The 21,107-nt window shown below is 39.0% G+C and overlaps 1 long non-coding RNA gene across 1 annotated transcript; it reads left to right on the plus strand.

Annotated features, from left to right (window-relative positions):
- Positions 1–1,557: 1,557 nt before the first annotated feature.
- LOC140850626 (uncharacterized) lies at positions 1,558–18,439 on the plus strand. The gene is made up of 4 exons (XR_012133575.1): positions 1,558–1,651; positions 15,629–15,711; positions 16,029–16,123; positions 17,896–18,439. It is a non-coding gene; the product is annotated as an uncharacterized lncRNA (long non-coding RNA).
- Positions 18,440–21,107: the final 2,668 nt, after the last annotated feature.

The following is a 21,107-nucleotide window of genomic DNA, read 5'->3' on the forward strand; positions in this document are numbered from 1 at the left end:
TGGTGATGGTAACCATGTGGGAAATGTGGTTCCAGGCTGTAAGGAAGGAGATCACAGAACTGATGTGTTTGGAAATAAAGAAGGAAGATGGGTAATTCCACAGGAAGTTCCTGGAGAAATCAGAAAGAAATGGAATTCTGATTATCTGTAAGCAGCTCTACATGGGTCTTCCAGAGCTATTTCCGACATATCAAACGGAAATCATCTCTTCCCTTTATGACATCCCTCTTCTAAGACTTCCTTTCCACCTGCACTCTTCCCCCTAGCTCTTCACCCTGTATTCCTTTTCCTGGTAAATGAGATCAATCTTTGAGCAAGATGCCTACATTAGAAAGTCATAAACCTGGAGGTGGGGTTACTCTGAACTCCTCGTAATGCTCATCTGCTTCACGTGATCAGTACCTAAGTCCTGGCAAGCCTGCAATCCTAACAGCTTTCAAATCTGTCCCGTCCACTCCACCCCCAGAGGAGGCTATCCTAGTTCAGTCTCTTGGTTTTTCCTACTTGGACCACCGTAACAGCCTCCTAACCTTCTTGTCTTCAATCCATTGAGTACAGGTAGCCTTTTTAATATTCAATATATGGATGAGACCCATTTCCACATGAAAACAAACCTTCGCTACTTTCCCTGAACATCCAAACTCCTTAGCTTAGCGCACGTGCCTTTTGGGGTCTGGACCTCTGCAGTATCATCTCTTGCTTTGTTACGTCATGCATATTGCAGAGTTACTTGCAACCTCTCCACTTACGTACATCCGTCATATTGGAAATCCCCTCTTCACCACATCTATGTGCTAATCCCAAGTTATCCTCAAGGTCAAGTGTCCAGAATGTCTCCCCTGCATTTCCCACCCCAGGCAGGTTATGGGTCCTCTTTGTGCTATCATAGTGCCATGCACGTGTACCCACCTTATCACTGGTCAAACACATCACAATTGGGGGTCTGCTCCCTGTTGCTTCTATTAACTGTGCCTCTGACTGAAAGCTTGTTAATTATCAAATTCCCAGAACCCAGCACAGTGCTTGACATTATGCAGATGAATGATGAATTGGATTTATTTCTTTGTCACTTAACTAAGAATGGGAGTTATATATAACATTTTGCTGCAGTCTTCCTAGTTCTAGCAATTGAATAACTTTGAGATTTTTGAATTAGAAGTCAGGTTAGTCAGGAATTATACTTCATACACCTCAAGTGCAATTACATCATACCAGAAACTATCTGAGAACCTTTTGCAGGAGCCTATTGTAATTTGATGAATTTATTTGTTATTATGAAGCCCTCCCCGACAATGCTATAAGACACTTAAAGTGACTTATGAAGATAACATAAAATTCCCAATGATAATTATGTTGGTCACTGCTGATTGGGTTCCTCCTCCTCTTTCTATCAATCAAACCCTAATTTTGTCCTGGTGGCAGTGGACTCAGAAAAAAAATTACATTTCCCAATGTCCCTTCCATTTAGGGTTTGTCGTGTGATAAAGCTCTGGCTAATGAAAACGAGCAGAAATGGTACATGGTTTTTGACATTTGTGTTTCTTCTTCATTCCTGGAAGGAGGATTCAGTGCTGGAGTAGAATTGCCATCCTGAAAGTGCAAGACAACAGCTGTGGCAAGGAGTCTCCTCTCCTGAAGGAAAGATTCATTGGTATGTGAACAAAATACGATTCTTCTTGTTTTAGCTCCTCTGAGAGTTTCTCATGCTCACAGCCAACCTAATCCCTAACTGATAGAACAATAAATATTAGAAGCAGGAGAAAAACATGAGACAAAAGGAAAACAAGCCCAGAAACATGAAATAGAACCAGGAGTATATTTAATACAAAAAATATATATGGTGCAGTGCTATATACTGTCTATAGGTAGGCCGTATGTTTGTTTCTAAGATGTCTAGAAGACAATGGGAAGAGGGAAAATGTTATCTGTCTATAAGCTTCAAAGAAGAATATGAATTCTGGTAGCAAGACAAGACAGATATTTCCTTCCAAGACTCCTTATAAAAGGTACAGCAAGACATAATAAACAATGTCCTTGCCAGCATCCTCACAGAGGCAAACAGCTCTGACTTGTTCTCATGACTGAAGGTCTCATCCAAAGTGCAGTGAAGCAGAACAGAGTATTAGACAAATTATGGCCTCTCCATCTTTCAGATAATCCTCCATAGGTAGGTTTCTTTTTTTTCTTAGGTGAACCACATTAAAAATTTGGTGAAAACTCTAGGCTTTCTGACAGAAAAATACACAAACACAGCAAATCTTAACTATAATTCCAAGGCATTCTAGACTCTTAAGGGTTTGGAAGTTCCAGGCTAAGAACCCAATTCCAATCTGGATTTTTTTTTGAACTGTTTTCTCTATGTTGTACTTTTCATCTCCATGACTCATTTTATGACTGGCAATCTGTACCTCTTTACTTTTATATTGACAGGTTTGTACCTCTGGATTTTTTATGTCTAGCAGCTGTGAGGATTTATTTTACAACACGTCTGGTTTGTCCTATCAATAGGGTGACTGATTGTCCTGGTTTTCCACAGACTGAGGGGTTTTCTGAGGTGCAGGTCTTACAGTGCAAAAGCCAGAACATTCCCAGCAAACTGGGAGAGTTGGTCACAGTACACAGAAGTGCAGAGCCATATACCTTCATTGGCAAGTTTGTGTGTGTGTGTGTGTGTGTGTGTGTGTGTTGTAGAGGTGGGAAGAATGTTCTTTCTATGAAAATTAAGGGTTTCACAAAGAAACATGCTTGAATTCGTGGTCATCTACAATACAAAAGACTGTCACAGGCAGAAACAAGAGGTTTCATCAAAATCAATTTTGAATTACCCTAATGCACAAACAGATGGACAAACATGTGTCCATAATCCAACCCTTTTTGTAAAGCTAAAATGGCTTGCCTACAATACTAATCTTGACTATTTTTTTATGTCCCCAGAAATACATTTGCAACTTCTAGGTATAGCTTCGGAAATAAATCTTTTGCAATGCATATTCCAATATAACAAAATGGAGAGACTTGCTATGTGGCAATGAGCAGTTTTAAGTCAATTACAAGTTGGGAAGAATCATCAAGAAATATAAGTTTGGTTGCAGAATGCTTGATTTTAAGTTTTAGAATCATCAAGATCCTTCTTTTTGATAATATTTCATAATAGGGCCAGTTTTTACTAAAGTCACTGCTATACTCTCATCTTAGAACTGTGTTACTAGGTGTAAGGGAACTGTTGATTTTATAATCTAGTAGAAGGTTGGCCTTCACAAGCTGGATGAGCAACAAAAATGGTTATTGTACTGGTAGAGAAGCCCAGATCTGTCTCTGTCTGACCTGTTTGGCGATTGCGAACTGCCCAGTCAGGAGAGCTTTCCCACCCCCTTTCCTCACAGTAGCTGGTGTTCTCATGAAATGCTGAAAGGGCAGCAATGTCATTGTTCTCAATTCAAGTAGTTTGGCCCATCCCCAAATTCGAAGGCTTATAAAAGTCAGGAGGAGCTCGAAAAGTCTTGTATTATTCTTGAAGCTTTCTTTACAAGACTGTAGAGGGCCCAACACTTGCTGGAGCCGTTGAGGATGCTGGGAGCTTCTGGCCATGTTCCAGCCGGGAAGAAGAAGCAATCTGGAAGCATTTCACGGAAGCATTTCAGCAACAGAGCACCGAAGAAATATCCAAGACTCTCCAAATATCTTGTGAATGTCTCTTTCATTCTAAAAGGTACCTAATTGTACCTGATTTTGTGTTTATACTTTTATATGTTTTTTCTTAAAAGTGACCCTCCCCATTGTATAAGCTCCAGGTCCCACAAAACATGAAACTGCCCCTGTCTGAAGCTCACTAGATCCTTATTTCCCTGAGAAACTTACTGTTTGCTGAACAAGAGACTGGCATAAGTTTCTATAGAACAGCTAATAAAGTAGAACAGAAGTCTAGCTTTCAGTAACCTGTTGTATCTTATGGTTCAGCTTCAAAGAACCGAATTGCTGGGAGGTGCCACTCAGAAGGTTGATGTGCTAGGCAAGTTCCTCAGAGCACCAGAAAGGAGTATAAAAATAAGCTTTACTGTGACTTGGGCAAGTTCTAGTCCTTAATATAAATTAATCTGGGGCAAACTAGGAAATATAGATTTAATCTTTGATAAGTAGGAGAGAAAACTGCTGAAAGTGGGGTCATAAGCCACTATTTTGCATCATACAAATCAACAGTGTACTAGCGTGCTTGACTAAGACAAACGTACAATCCTATTATAAACATTCTACTCTGTGTGTGTGTGTGTGTGTGTGTGTGTGTGTGTGTATCTCCAGTCCCCCCCTCCCATCTCAATACAGAATTCTGAATGTGGGTCGTCAGTGTAAAAGATGAAAATCATTCTAGAGTCTTCTTGAGTTAGCAATAGTAGTAGCCTTTTCACTTAGGAAAATTATGAGAGTTTATATGTGATTGGCAGTGTTTCCCTTTCAACTACTGATGTTAGATCATGTAAAAAGATCTCAGGCTGAGAACAAATAGTCACTTACTTTAGCAAATATAATCTGATCCATTATATTCCCTAAACCAAAGTAAATGATTTCCTATAGAACTATTGATCTGAGATTCAAGTGGCAAAGGACAATTAGTATAGGAAGAAAAGAACTAGGAAAAATAATCATGGCACTTAATTTTATGGATAAAATATATCAATGATTTAGTGGGGCAGTGGTGAAAGGAAGATGAAATTTCCCTTAAAACCCAAAACAGTTGTTCATAGACAGCACACCCTTTGACTTTCAAAACTTTTCTCAGAGCAGATGAAAAGAACTTGCAAGCAAAATTAGTCTTAGCAACAGTATATGTTTGCCAAACCCAGGTTATAACCCAATAGAGTTTGAAAAAAAATGGGGATAGAGACTTTTAACTAGTCAAGCACATTATCAACATGAATGCTCAAGTTCTTTATCATTCATTTCTTATCTTATGCTTCTTAGTGTGTTTCCAGATTACTGCTGCTTCTTTACAAAGGAATTAGACTAAGACAAAGGTGCACATACCTCTTAGGGGCACCAGGTATGGATTACAGTGTCAATGAATTTTTGACATTTTAGGTATCCAAGTGGAGAAAGGAAAATGGGGGTGGGGAGGATAAAAAATTGGAAGCTTAATATGAAAAGCTTGATGACTTTGGGGAATAATTTCTTAGTTGTTCCATCTGAAAATGGTGTTTCTGTCTCTATAAATTTCTGCTATATAATTTTGGATTTGTAAAATAGTTTTCCTTTTCCTTTTTTTTAAATTAAAGAACATCTTTCATTGCCTTACTAAACAGCTTCTTGCTCTGTTTTCCCTCTGGTTGAGGGTGCATGAATTGGTCTTAGCAGTGTAACAACTAATCTGAGCCACATTTGAACCAACCTTATTAACACAAACCAAATATTTCCTATGTGTCTCCATTTTACAAGGTCACGTTCTGAAATATGATAAGAAAAGCTATCCTTGAAGTATTTCAAGACAAATTAAAAGCAGGAAATACCAGAAATTTCATGCGCTGAACCCTCATGAGATTTACTGCCCAATTTAGCAGTTTCAGCATGAGCCTGGGACATGCCTGTGTACATTTTGATGTGAATTCCAAGTGGACTGAACTTGCAAAGCTTTAGAACTTCATCCATCACTTAGTATTTCTTTGATTTGAGGTTATGTGTCAACATTAATCATAAAAATACAAGATCTCTTGAAGTATGGCTACTTGGGCGTCTCTGTGGGATTAACAGGGTATATAAATGAGCAAACCAATAAACAGATTAAAGTTTATCTGTGAGTATAATGATCCAGATTTAAGTCTAAAAATCATTTAAAATTTTGTATTTTTGAGTAATTTTGGAATGGCTTAAGTATAACATTCTCTGAGGGATCTGATGTGAATTTCTGGATTGCCTAATTTTGCCTTAATGAGGAAATTTAGCCACAAATGTGGACCCTGATGCTATGTATGATCTCCCTTGGTTTGCTGCCCCCAATATATCTATCACCCATATGCTTAATCCCCCTTTGACATTACAGTCCCCACACTGTGGAGACAATGAAAGAGGCAGCTATGCAAAATAGGAAAATGTTTGTGGAACACATGGAATACAGGAGTTATTTTTATTTAGAAAAAAAGAAGTTTGTTTTAATTCTCATACTTGAAATTTTTCATTACGTCCTCATTGGCTCCACCTGAGGTCCTAAGATGCAACCTCATGAAACAAGCACAAGTCTGTGATAGAAGTCTTAATGTATTAAAATTAAAGGAAAAATAAAGATAATGATTGGGATTCTATTTTCCATAAAAATAAATGTACCTCATTTAAAGGACTTTTTCAGGGATTTCTACTTTTTGCATTAAAAAAAAGTCCTTTTCCTAAGAATTTATTCACTATGTAAGAATTCATTCACCATGTAAGAACTTGTTCGTTATGCTTCAGAAGACTGGAGACTGACGAGAATTAGGCTTGAGATGGATTAATGATTGTACATTGAGCGTTGACCCCCCTATACTGAATTTTATTGTTGTTAACAACCATTTGATCAATAAATATGAGAGATGCCCTCTCAAAAAAAAAAAAAAAAAGTCCTTTTCCTACATGAAATGCTGGTATTTGCAAGCATAAGTTTGAGGAAAAAAATGACTTAAGCAAAATGAAAACATGGTCATCTTTAAACATTTTTGAAATGTAGCAGCTGGTAAAATCTAAAAATCTAGGAATCATTGCCCTCTGAGATGATGATTAACTTATCATGGCTTCCAATACTCTTGCCAGGCTGGCTGTTGTTGTTTTTTTTCCAACTACATTCTTCACCACTTTACGCACAGGAATTCTGGTATGGAGACATGTTCAATGAATTGTATCACACACTCCTACACTGCAATTTCTTCCATTCCTGTACTCCTGGAGAACTCCTAATTATCCTTCAAAAACCATGGGGAAAAATATCGCCTCCTTTTATGAAGCCTACCCTGAGAACACCATCTGGTCGCCCCAGGAAGAGGGGGCCGCTCCTTGTTTTCCATTCCCGTTGCTTCACGTATGACACTGGTACATGATGTCATAATACTGTGTTTGCTTGCCTGTGTGCTCCGTAGAGAGACCCTTATGATGGGGATTTTCCTTTTCTCATTGGTTTCTTTATCCCCTACATCTAAGGCAATGGTGGACACATAGTTGGTGCCCATAGACGTATGATTGAATTGTGGATGGATGAATGATTAGATGATATCTTGCAATAGTCTTGTTTTTATTCATTTATATGGCAATTTATAAAGTGTCTACAATGAAATAGCTTCATTAGGTACCTTGAGAGTTACAAGTGCAAAATATGGCCTTTATTTGTAATTTTCTTGCATTCTAGTGGGAAAGACAAGGAATCCACATAGAAAATATTATGTAACCAATACACGAAATGATCAAAAACCAGGGCAGCCAAATGTTATGTGTGAATCAGTGTAGCCTAAGGTCAGTGTATTCTACTTTGACTAGAAGATTTTGTTGCAGTTTACAGTGGCCAGAGGTTTCAAGGAAGATGTGGGAATTGGTATGAATATTATGAGCCCTTTGTGCTACGCAGCCAGGGCCACACAAAATTAGGATTCTTGTTTTCTCTCCCAAAGCTGTTCCCTTCCTCCATTTCACGACCTTTTGACTTGTCTGCCTGTTTATAGCCTCAATTCATCCCTCATACTTGACACCCAGGACTGCTTTCCTGTCTCTGATCCTTGAGTTTTTCTTCCTCAACTGTAATTGATACTTGCTGGTTGATTTTGCAGCCTTCCATGAAGGCCTAGGGTAAATAACCCACCTGGCATTTTCTAGTCCAATCCTTTTATTTTATTGACAAGAAATCTGAGACCCGGGATGATCATAACTCACCTGAGACCCTCCAACTGTCATTAAGGTTCTACCTCCAGGGTCCTTCCCACCCTCCTATTTTGTATACATGCACCTTTAAAATGTTCAGAGGAAATTAAAATGTGAGTCTCTCTGAAATGAGTTTCGTTGCTTCCATGAAAGCTTGGTCACTGACATGTTCACTTGAGGGCAAAGGAGCTATAACTTACTGCAGCAAGCACAAGTTAAATTTTCTTTCAGATGGACTCTTTGGTTTTGATTTTATACTTTTCCTTTTACTGAAAATATTGAATGTGAAGTAGAAATAAGAAAAATATAGCAGGAAGCCATGAGAAAGCTGAACCATGAAAGTCGCATCATGAAGTGTCAATCTGAGTTCCACACCGTCCAGTGCGTGAGAACCACTGGCCTTTTCTGGATCTCAGTTGGCTCTTCGGTAAATTGAGAGAGAGAGAGAGAGAGAGAGAGAATCACTAAGATCTCTCCTAGCTTCTGAATTCTAAAATGATTTGCAGGCATGTTGTATTAAAATTCTTTTTTGCTTACCTAGTAGTGCATATGCTTAATTTAAAAATATATAAAAAATTGAAAGTGTTTTGTTATTTATATATATACATATATGTGTATATATATATATACACACACATATATATATACCCCCCTCGCATAAACACATACACTTACACTCATTCACACCCACACTCATATTTAAAAATATGAACCATATTTGCTGATCCTCCTTTATCCAAAGTCATTTCTGGGGCTGTCTTTCAGACTGGTTTCCCAAAGTGTGCAGAAGAAAAACACAAAAATACCTTTCATTCGTCCTAGTTTAAGCTATGATAAGTGGCATGCAAATACTAACATATCAAAATTAAACTATATAGAATCTTAGCAATTATTTGCAAGGAAATAACTTTTCATCCCTAATTGCAATAAAGTAGAAAAAAGTCAAAGGTCATTTTCACTTTTATTCAAATCATTAGGTTTACTTTATTTTTTTAAAGCAACTTTCAAGCAGCATTTAGATATGATTTTGTTTAATTTAAACCAATTCGTACCCTATTTATATTTACTGAGATGTGGCAGAAGTCCCAGCTTTCCACTGCTTTGTTTTTGTTTTTGGATGAAATCTTAGTTGTTTAATGAACTTCAATATTTGTATTTAGTTAAAGCTCTGCTATCGTTTATAACCAGATGAGACAGCCAAGGAAAGATAAATTGATAATTTATTCCTCTTGCATTAGGGAAACAGTTCTTATATTTACAATATGCTTAGCATAGCAATTCCCTGCCTAGCCTCCTAATATTTGTGTACATTTTATGACGGAGTGTGACTTTCAAATTAAAAATGATTTGTTGCAAGAGTATTGACTAGGAAATGCATTCTGAGAGGAGATAGCAGAGAAGATGTAATGAGATTTTTCACTACCCTTAGCCCTGGGCTGTTCAATAATTTTTCTTCTTTAAAGCTAAGAGGAAGAAAGGGAACCTCAAACTGAGTGGCAGATGGTAAGTCAGGAAATGGAAAACTCCGCCTTCCCCAGAGCTTCAAGTCATCTCCATGACCTCTGCGGCCTTGTTGAAAGGCTTTCTCTGAATTGAATGACAACACGGAGGCTGTGGGTAATATTGCAAATCAGAGAGTGCGGGTGTGACTGGGAAGCGGTGACCCTTGCCCTCCGCGGCGGTTCAGACCCAGGTTAGGGGCGAGGTGTGAAGGACTTGGCCGCGCTGGTGGTCCGGCGGCGTCTGCGGGGCTCCCACAAGAGGAGGCCTAAGAGACTTGACTCAGCGCCCTCCTACCCTGGTTCCTGCTCCGTGTCACTGGTCCGTCCTCCAGCCTTCCTACAGCGAATCCAAATGGGCTTCCAGGAGCTGGACACCGCTTGGCCCGGATGTTTCCTAGACTAGGCCCAGGCGTGCAGGCATTGACAACTGCAGAGGGCATCAGAAACCCACTCCCACCTCCCACCTCCCACCTCAGGGCGCATATATGTGGTGCTGTGTGGCTCAGACCAGACCCAAGGTCCTGCAGGAAGAGGGCACCGCTTGGTACAGGCATAACCTACAGAAAAATGTGGTTCTGAGAACAGGATCTCTTTTCTCTCCACTTTATTGAGCTGTAAGTGACATATAACGTTGTGTAAGTCTAAGGTGTGCAGTGTGAGGATTTGATAAATATATTGCAAAATGATTACACAGTAAGGTTAGTTAACACATCCATCACCTCACGTAGTTACTGTTCATGTGTGGGGCGAGAAGTTTAAAGAGCTACTCTCTCAGAAACGTTCAAGCGCACAATACAGTATTGTGAACTATAATCACCATGCTGTACATTACAGGCCTGGGGACTATTTATTTTGTAACTGTAAGTTTGTTATTCCCTTTGAAGGTATAAGGTAAAAGTTTACCTTTGTAAGTTTTGTACCCTTTGATCACCTTCATCCATTCTCTGCCACCCACTGACCCCCAACCACCAATCCACTCTCTGTTTCTATGAGTTTGTTTTTTGGTTCCACACAGGAGTGAGATAAAAACAATATTTGTCTTTCTGTGTGTGACATATTTGAACAGCGTCTTTTAAGATAGGACTTTCTATGCCAGTGTTTGTGTAAGTACTGCAAAGATCAATGCAATGATACCATTATGATTAAGCCTTTTAATAGGAAGTTCAAGAAATGTTTTTGTTTTCATGTGTTTAAAAGATGCCAGTTCCCAAGTTTAAGTAATATACTGTCTTCTTCATTAACCTTGGTTCATTTTTTTAAAACCCGTATCTTTTACAGTTGATCATACATTGAGTCCCTTCTCTCTCTCTAAATGCATGTATCCCATTTGCATTATCTTTTGTTCTCCCACCATTGCTTATTAACCCAGCATCCCACGGAATATGCCTTCTAGCAGCTTTCCCTGCACTTCCCTCTGTGTGACCCACTGCCAAGCAGACAGAAATGGTATTTATCACACCGGGGCGGGTTTTCATTGCTGATAAGCATCAGCTGTCTAGAGAGCAGGCAGAGGGCAGTTTTGTGAACAGTTTCTGTGAAGGGAAGAAGACGCAGAGAGGAAGTGAGGACTGCTAAAGGAACGCTTCACCCAGAGGGACCAGCTTACGTTCCCACCCAGGAAGACTCGGCGGGACCTCTGTGACAGAAGGGGGCTCCCCAGGGGGCGGTGAGGGGGGAAAGGAGCCGGAGCTGGCAGAAAGGAAATGTTTTAGATCTCCGAACACGGCACAGTGATTTTATTTGAACTGATTGGGCAAGGCCAGCAGCGACTTAGGAGGTTTCTCAAGGCGTAACCGACCATTTTTCTTTGATCAGGTTCTGTTGATTTTGGAGAGAGGGTGAAGTATATTCCCTCCCTAAGGGGGTGGGATTTGCTCCAGGAAGCCTCTCTTCATCACGGACTGGTGTACTTGTATCAGAATATTTGTCCCTTTCTTTGTCTATTTGCCTGTCACCAGGGAAATGATAGTAACATCATTTCTGTGTGTGTGTGTGTGTGTGTACACAAGAGAGACACTGATGGACTGCAAAAAGAAAGGGTTAGAGGACCAGAACCAAGCGAGAGGTATTGGTCATGATGAGACAATGGAATGAAGGCACTTCTGATTTCAAACAGCACAATGCGGTGGTGGCAAATTGTGGGGTGTGGCCAGAGCAACGGGAAGCAAGCGCGGAGGAGACATGAAAACCACCAAGAATCAGCAGGCCAAAAAACTTCAAACTTCTAGGCACTGAGGTTTCTACATATAAAGCTCTGGAAAAATTAGTTAACGGCAAAATTTCAAACAATATAGAACTGTGTAAAATGAAAACTAGAAATTTTCTTTCCCAAATCCCTACTCCCTTCTGACACTAGGGAGGTGCTCATTATTAGAAATGCATTCATTTTCATGGGGTCAGAAGTCAGTGTAGTGCTTAAAATAGCCTTGCAAGGGGCTAGGGACCCTGGGGGCTGGTAGTATCATGTTTTTTGATCTGAGTGCTGGTTATGCAGTTGTGTTGTGTTGGAGAAAATTCATCAAGCTTCACACTAATATCTTTGGCCCATTTTATACTTGAGAAGTTGGATTGCTTAAACAATAGTCATTTTTAAATATTTCAGATTTACAGTAAGATATTAAGAATAATGCAGCAAACACCTACGTACCCACTACCCAGTTTAAGAAATAAAATAAACGTTTCAATGACCCTCTGCCTCATCACCTGAGAACATATACTCCCATCTCCTGCCCTCATACATGGTTTTTCTTTCCCGTATATTTATACTTTTACTGAATATAACTATAAGCAATTTTCATTTTTGGAGTGCTCTGTGGTTTTATTCTATATGTATCTCTCTGCAGTTTGTGCAACCACCAGCTACCTCTAATTGCAAAACTTTTTGTCACTCCATAAAACACCCCTTACCATTAAGGACGAGCTCCACACTTCCCCCTCCTCCCAACCCCTGGGAAACTCTAATCCATTTTCCAACTCTATGGCCTGTTCTGAACATACCACATACAAAATCCATATAATATGTGACCTTTGTTGTTTGCCTTTTGTTTACTTAACATAAAGTTTTCAAGGTTTATCCACATAGTGTGTTTCAGTACTTCATTCATTTTTGATTAAAGCCATCCTAGTGGGTGTGATGTAGTATCTCATTCTGGTTTTAATTTGCATTTTTCTTAATGACTAATGATGCTGACCATCTTTTCATGTGCTCGTTGAGCCATTTGTATGTCTTCTTTGGAGAAAAGTCTATTCAAGTTCTTTGTCCCATTTTTAGTTCGGTTGTCTTCCCATTATTGAGTTGTAAGAGCTCTTTTTATATTCAGGATATTAGGCTCTTATCAGATATATGATTTGAAATTATTTTCTCACATTCTGTGGGCTGTCATTTCACTTTATTAATAATGTCCTTTCATCCACAAAAGGTTTTAATTTTGATGAAGTCTGTTTATCATCTTGTCTTTTGTTTCTTGACCTTTGGTGCTGTATCAGGCTTTGCTTAACTTACAGTCATGAAGATTTACTCCCATATTTTTCCTCAAACAATTTCATGGTTTTAGCATTTATTTTTAAGTATATGTTCCACTTTGAAATGTTTTTTATATATGGTTTGAGGAAGAGGTTCAACTTCATTCTTTCTGTATGTGGTTACCTAGTTGTCCAAGCACCATTTGTTGAAAAGACTACTTTTTCACCATTGAATTGTTTGGCATCCTTGTTGAAAATCAGTTGACTATCCTTGTGCCAGTGCACTCTTGATTACTGTAGCTTTTCATTAAAATATGAAATTGGGAAATCCAATTTATTTGTTCTTTTCTTGATTGTTTGGCTGTTCCAGGTCACTTGAGTTTCCATAGAAATTTTAAGATTGGCTTTGCCAGTATCTGCAAACACCCAGCTAGAATTTTGATACAGATTGCACTGAATCTTTAGATCTATTTGGGAAGTATTGCTGTCTTAATAATATTAAGACTTCTAATCCATGAACTTGGGATGTCTTTCCATTTGTTTAGGTCTTTGCTATCATCTCTCAACAATGTTCTGTAGTTTTCAGCTTATAAGTTTTACACTTCTTTATTAAATTGTAATCCTAAGCATTTTATTCTTTTTGATGGCTTTATAAGTGCAATTTTTTTTCTTTATTTCATTTTTGGATTTTTTTATTGTTGGTGCTAGAAATACAATTAATTTCTGTATATTGATCTTATGTCCTGCAATTTTGATGAACATGTTGATTAGTTCTACTGGTTTTTTTAAGTGGATTCCTTAAGACTTTCTTTATGTCATTGCAAATAGGTATAGTTTTATTTCTCCCCTTCTAACTAGATGTCATTTATTTCATTTTCTTGCCTAATTGCCCTGGGTCTACCTTGGATACAAAGTTGAGTAGAAGTGGCAAGAGTAGATATCCTTGATTTGTTCCTAATCTTAGGGGAAGTTCCAGTGATCTATGCTCTAGTATTTATTACATTTTTTTTCCTGCTTGATTTAGGGTTAATTTGCTCTTCCTTCTACCTTCTTAAGTTGGAAGCTTACATTAGTGATTTCAGATGTGCTTCCTTCCTAATACATACATTTAATGCTACCAATTTCCCTCAAGCTCTGCTTAGCCACATCCCACCAATTTTGATATTTGTATTTTCACTTAATTCAAAATATTTTTAGGTTTCCCTTGAGGTTTCTCTTTGACCCATGTGTTATTTAGAAGTGCATTCTTTAATTTCTAAATGTTTGGGAATTTTCTAGATATCTTTCTACTACTGTTTTCTTAATTAATTTTATTGTGATCTAAGAACATACTTTGTGTGATTTCTATTATCTTTAATGTGTTAATGTTTTGTTATAGCCCAGAATATGGTATATCTTAGTAAATATTCCGTGTACACTTGAGAATAATGTGTATTCTGTGTTGTCAGGTGAAATGTTCTGTAAATATCAATTGCATCAAGTTGGTTGATTGCTCAGTTTGATTTGGTTAAGAAAACAACCCAAAAAAATGAGGATTGGAAGTATGTAAAGCTCAAATGTCTTCCTAAATATATTTTAAGGTTCAAAACAAGAACTCTTCTTTAGATATTTTTAATTTCTTATTCTAATCATCTAGGCTGCCAGCAAATAATAAAAGGTCTTTAATTTAGAGAAAATAATTAGTGAATATTTGCAGGGGTTTTTTTTTCAAATGTTTGAGTCATCGGTTTTATTTCAGAGTAGTTCTTAATGTACCCAAACAGGCTTACTGGCCTGTGCCATTACAGGGCCTCCTCACAGTATAAGTAGAATGACAGTGTTAGTATGTCTTTCTGTTACTGCAGAAAGTCTAGTTTTTTAAAGTGCCTTGAGTAGGATTCTGGGAATTCACTGTAGGTTAATAGTGGGGCTCCCACCATTTAGAATTCTTTTCTCCTAATGAAAGGAGTCTGAACCCTTGAACTTTGTCAGGGACTTAGGCATGTTCTCTGGGCTTGATTTTCATCCTCAGAAAATGGAGGTCAGATACATGTCAAGAATAAAGGAAGGGTCAGATTAGAGCACTTAAAGACTTTGTACATGTCCAGATGATGTTGATGTGCTGACTGCAGAGCCTGGAACTTGCTAGGCACTTAGTGAGTGAGAGAAAGAACAAATGCATAAATAGTGAGTACAAATGACAGCAATATTCAGGGAAACAATGAGTTATATGCAGGGTAAAACATCTTACTTGCCTGGGGTGAATGGAGATTGTTATAAAAAGTGTAACACTTTCCCAACATGCTCCTTTTCTGAGGGACTAAGGCAGTATGATTTGGTAATGCACTTTCATAAAGAAATGACTGTTGGACATGTTAATGCAGGATTATAAGGATTTCATCATTTATTATAGAAATTGACTTTGATTATGACTCCGCTACCTGATGATTGTACCTACGCAGTTTTGTACCCTAATTTATACAGTTTGATGAACAAACATGTGAAACAACATAAGGGGGGAAATTGTGTCTGTGTCTGACTCTGAAATTACTATTATAGTGGGCTTATGGGCTCAGGGGTGCAAGACATTAAATTTTCTTTATTGTCTCTTACTCAACTTCTGGCTCTGAGCACCTCTCTATTAGACTGGCAGAAAAGGAAGAAAAAATTCTAGATCTTTGTTGGGATTCCTCCCCAACCCACCTCTGCCCCTGCCACATGCTCAGTTCCTAGCCTTGTGCCACGCTTCTGGAAACATACACAGTACGCAGATTTGGAGGTGAGGGGGCAACGGATCTTATCCCAGTCATTCATACCCACAGGATGCTGCTGACATGGCCCTCACTCCTGTTTGCATGGCTTCATCAAGTCCAGATGCTTGGAGCACGAGCATGGGAATTTTTTGGTAAGGCTGCCCCAAATCCCATTTTGCTAGATGTGTGATCTGGGTCCTTTCTTTGCTGGGGTCTTCCTCTGAGGGTTTGCCACCATCCCGGGAACTTCGCTGGGGGGTACTTCTCTATCGCCCCAGCCTGCTCTGCGTTAGGCATCCTTCACTCCTCCCACCATCACTCCACCCCCAGAAAGGATTTCTGCCCCGCAGAGAGGAGATCCTTCTCTACGTTTCTTCCAAGACTCTCAGACTGTGGCTTTTAGTGAAACAAATGTTAAAAAGATGTAAGGAGCTTAAATGTTTTGCTTTGCCACTTCTCTCTCTTACAGACAACTCCCTGCTTTGAAGACAAGAAGGGAAAGAGAAACTGACAGAGAGGGAGAAAACAACAACTCCAAAGAAAGCAAAGCTTAAAAATCCATAGGTAAATATCTCAAAATAACAACACAATCAGACTGAGGTTTGAATAAGAGCTAATATTTTCTATGTTCCAGGCACTCTGCTTGATTCATTTAGATATATTACCTCATTTCATCATCACAAGACCAAGTGAACGTGCTTATCCCCTGTTTACAATCAGGAAACTGTGGGTGAGAAAGATTAAATAACCTGCTCAATATTAAAATTGAAGTCAGGTCATTAAATTCTAAATTCCATAGTCTCCTCTGTTTACTTTGTTCCACTTCACAGCCCTACAAATATAATGGACAGTAAAAGTAAGCTAGCAAATGTGAACTAGGGGAAGGTACTTACTTCAAATTTTATTAAACCAGCTAAAATATATATGAGGATATTTTGGGGATGAGAATCAGGGTCTGAAAGCTATGGTCTAGTCAACATGGACCTCATTCCTCGCAGAACACACAGCATAAAGTTGCTCAACCCAAACAGCCCTCATCTAAGGAGCTGAAAAATAAACTGTGGGACATTACAGTGGAATACTACTCGGTGTTAAAAGAAGAATGAATCGTTGGTGTACTCAACAGTGTGGATGGATCTCAAATGTCCCAGTGGAGAGAACCACACAGAGTGTGATTCCATGTCTCTGACCCTCTGGAAAAGGCCAACTTACAGGGACTGTTTCATATTTTGATTGAGGTGATGGTTACGTGATTGTACGTGTCTGTCAAAAACTGCAGAACTCTACAGTAAATGGAAAAATAATACTGTATGCAAATGATACCTTAATTTTAAAAATGGGAAGTAAAAACACAAAGTTGTTCAAAATTACGTGCTTTAATAATCTCATTTGAAATATCCTATCTTATGATTTTTAGGTAAAATTTGGAAAACAGAATGGATTTAGTCCTTTAAAAACAAACTTCCTCTTAATATTATATATATAACCCTCAGAAGTTCTAGGAGACCCCAAATGCCATATTTCCTCAACTAAATAGCCAGTGAAATTAAGATACTTCTTAAAACCAGTGATAAGAGAAAATTGCCAGGTGCATGCAAATCAATATTTTGACGTAGTTGTTATTATCTACAAATGTAGAAAATGTACCAAATTAGCCATTGAGTAATTAATGTTGACTCTTAATTAAACTTAGAGTTATTGAATGTTGCTCTAAATGCTCTCAAAATGACTGCACTCGACTGCGTGCTATTTTGTACACAGAAGATTGACTGACACCTACCAGGCAATTCAATTTACGGCAAAAGAAATTGTCAAATCCTGCATAAACAGGATGGTTCAAAGCTAGAAGATTTGGGGGGGGGGTCACCAGTTAATGTATCTGAAGAATCACCACTCATGCCCTGAATATCTACCTTTGATAAGACAGTATAAGCCTTTGACTCTCCCCTCCTGCAATGGAGAAGCCTCTTCACTCCATTGGTTTCTGGGTTTTTGGGCCGCATTTGGGTCATGGGTGAGAGGACAACAGTCAACTTGGCAACACTGAGACCTACAGGGTGTCCTTATGGAAGGAAGATATTTAGAAAGCAGGACAGAATAGGAGAGGAGCGCTCCGAGGAGCGGATGGGCATTAGGACGTCAGGGCGCTGTCTGGTTTTGTTCTGTGTGGTGCGGAGCAGAGTGAAGGGGAGACAGAGATGGAGAAAGAGTATTTGAATAGGTTTTCCTAAGTGATATAAATAAAATTAACTTTTGGTACTTTAAAAAGATTGCCCTGCAGATTTAAATTGCTTTTTGATTATTTCTGAATGTTAAGATTGGTTTTTCTCTTGAAGGTGACAGTCTGCCAAGACGGACGGTGAAAGGGCTCAACTTCTACGAGTAACACACCTGTCAAAAACTTCGGGCTGACTTTCAAGAAAAGCTGTTCAACTTCCAGGGATATGTAATTTAGTGAAGGAAAAAATTTCAAACTCTTAGTTTAACCAAATAGGAAATGCAGAAGAAATTCTGATATTTTTCAATATCTCTCAGAATTATACTGTCAATCTTCAAGGGCTAAAGAAACAAAATAATGAGCACTGGTTATGAAAAACAGCTTGTCACCGTGGTGTCAGGCAAAGCTGTCAAGGGTTGAAAGTGAACCCAAAGACTCTTTAAGACAATATATATGAACAAATCTTCAACTCAAATTTTGTTCATTACAGTGAAGAAGAGAGGTAGTCTATAATTGTGCAGATATATGGATGCTTTTGTCAGTTATTAAAAGTTTATAACTTGCACAGTTAATCTGTGGACCTTCTTCCTCCTGTAAAGCTACTGTGAAATCTGTGATGCATCATACAATTTGTGGCACCTTAAAATAAAATTATACATATTTCAACAATAATTTTCCAGTTACCATAGTTTTCTTATAAGAGACCCACAGAGATATGTGACATGCACGTGTGTGTGTGTGCATGCGTGCATATGTGTGAGATGGGTTGGGGGGATTGCTGATAGTGGAGAAAGATGTAGAAGGAAGAGAAAGGGCAAACATTGTTGGCAAGCGTGCCCTGCTTTCCCTAGGGTATATATGGACCTGGACACCTGCCAAGCCAGCATGGTGAGAGACAATGAGGTATCAATAATGGTTGGTGGTGTGGCTCTTTCTTTTTCCTCCTTGTCCATAGAGTTTGGCAGACTTTCTGACTGTGGATTTTGATTCTGCTTTCATCCTTAACTGTGTTATTTGTGAAGGATCTGTGGTGATTGCAGACCAAGCCCTCCTCCAGGAAATGTGAAGATGTGTGTCCCCTGCCCCAGTGACTGCTGACCTTTCAACTGTCAGACCAGGGGTGTGGGAAGAGGTGAGCTTATTTGATTGGCTCAGCAGCTCCTAGGGAGTCTTGTTTGCAGGAAGAATGTGTCTGAGTTGCCTGCATACTTGGTTTTGAAGTGCCCTTGACTGGCACTTTACACTCTTGGTGGTCAAACTCACTTGCGTTTGAAGGAAGCAATAATGATTTTTTTTAAAAAAAACTCTACAATTAAAAAAAAAGCCATCACTTTTTCTGAATTCCAGATTATAAGACTAGCCTCTGTCTCCATGAATATGAACAGCTCGGTGATACTTGATTACAAGATCCATGCAATGATTCAAAACCCAGGAAAACCTGCTTCCCAGGTCAAGTAAGGGTCGTGCATCCTACTCGGTATGTACAGCAATCAGCCAGAGAACAAAGGCTGACTGTGGCCTTGAATGGGTGGATTCTAGTATTTGTTTTTTATTTATCAGCAAATGGCTGTGCCAGGCATTGTTCTGGGTGGTGGGTTTACAACTGGCACAGAGCAAATGAGCCTCGATTCGAATGCTGCCAACATTCTGGTATAGGAATAATGGTTGGCTGTAGTCAATAGTAGTGTGCTTTACTCGGAGCACATCTCACATTGAATTTCTCTGAGCTCATTTCTTAAGGGATTTCATTCATCACTTTCTGCCAGTTGTTCATTACTTTCCCTCATAAACAAATTGGCTAAGTGACATGCATTACAGATACATAATATTTCTAAACCTCCTGAATCTTAGTTCTGGTAAACAAGCCTTCGCCTTGAACAGAGAAAGTCACAATAGCAAGCTGAAGTTGTTACAGCAACAGTGAGAACTTCAATATTCGGGAACCATCATTTTTTCTAGAGTAAATGATGCAATGAATGCTTGATATGCTATTGTTTATAGACTTCCTTGCCACTTGCAGCTCTTTACACGTCAGTCCAGAACAGATGGAAGGGTAAGTCTACGACACTTAGACAATAATTCAAATATTGGCATATATAAAGCTGCTTCAAAAAATCTTGACAGGCTTTTTACCCATGATAACCTTACACCTCTTCATATAGTAGCAAAACTTCAAAAATTGCATTTAAATAAATGAAACTTTTTCTATTTTGGAGGACAGCTAAAACAAGCTCATCTAGATAAGGATTTTTGCACATGCCCAAAGAAGACCACAGAACAGCAATGAGCATAGCTTACACGGACTATGGAGTTGAGTGGGCTGGATTTGGGACCTGCCTCTGCTGCTTACAGCTGAGTGACCTTGGACAGGTACTTCCCCTCACACTGCCTCAGTTTTCCCATTTGTAAAATGGGGATGGTAAGGTACTTACCTCATGGTGTTACCATGAGGATTCAAGGAGTTAGTGTATATTACCTGAAGGGTTTTGCCTAACGAAAACATTATACAAATGTTTGTTCTTGTATTTGGTTCAGGTATTTGCACGTGAGCAGTATTTGGCAAGATGAGGATGTCAGTCACCCATTATTATCTTGAAATTTTCTATGCAGCAAAGAAACTAAATATAGGGACATATCTACATTAGGCAGACTTTTCTTCAGAGAGCATGGTGCAAAAGTTATTTTTAGTGCCTCCAGCATCCTCTCAGTTCTTGCTTGCAGGAGCCCAGTTGGAGGTGGCATGATGGGAAGCAGCATGGATTTGTGGAACCGGGCCTTCGGAGTCAGGCAAACCTGATTCAAATCTAAGCTCTGCCATAGACAGTGACTTAACCATTTTTATCACTTGCAAATGGGGGCAATTATATACCTCTTATGGTTCTTGTGAGATTAAAAGGGATGTATTTACTTAGCACATTCTAAGGATCAACGGAAGTTGGTTCCTGTCTGAGCGAAGAGCCTTAAACCATCCCTCTAGCAGAAGTGGCTAACCTTTGACCCATATAAGCTGACCGGCTTCTCACCTCCCATCTCAGCCACTCCAAACCTCACAAACCACTATAAACACATAGCCAATTCAAACTAGACTCAGACATTTAATAGGTTGACCTACAACCTATAAAGGCAGTTGGTATGAAAAGTTCTCTTCAAATAGGGACGATGAGATCAGCTTGGCCATTCAGCACCTGTGTCAGTAAAAAAAGTTGAAATAGGATTTATGGAGGGAATTAGTAGGAGCTAAAGAGCCAAGGTTTGAGGTGGTCAGGCCCACAGATTTGCTGACATGTTGAGGGAGCAGAATCTATGAGCTGGTGCAAACTCTGTGACAGC

This window comes from Manis javanica, chromosome 7 (genome assembly GCF_040802235.1).
Source record: "Manis javanica isolate MJ-LG chromosome 7, MJ_LKY, whole genome shotgun sequence".
Lineage (NCBI taxonomy): Eukaryota > Metazoa > Chordata > Mammalia > Pholidota > Manidae > Manis > Manis javanica.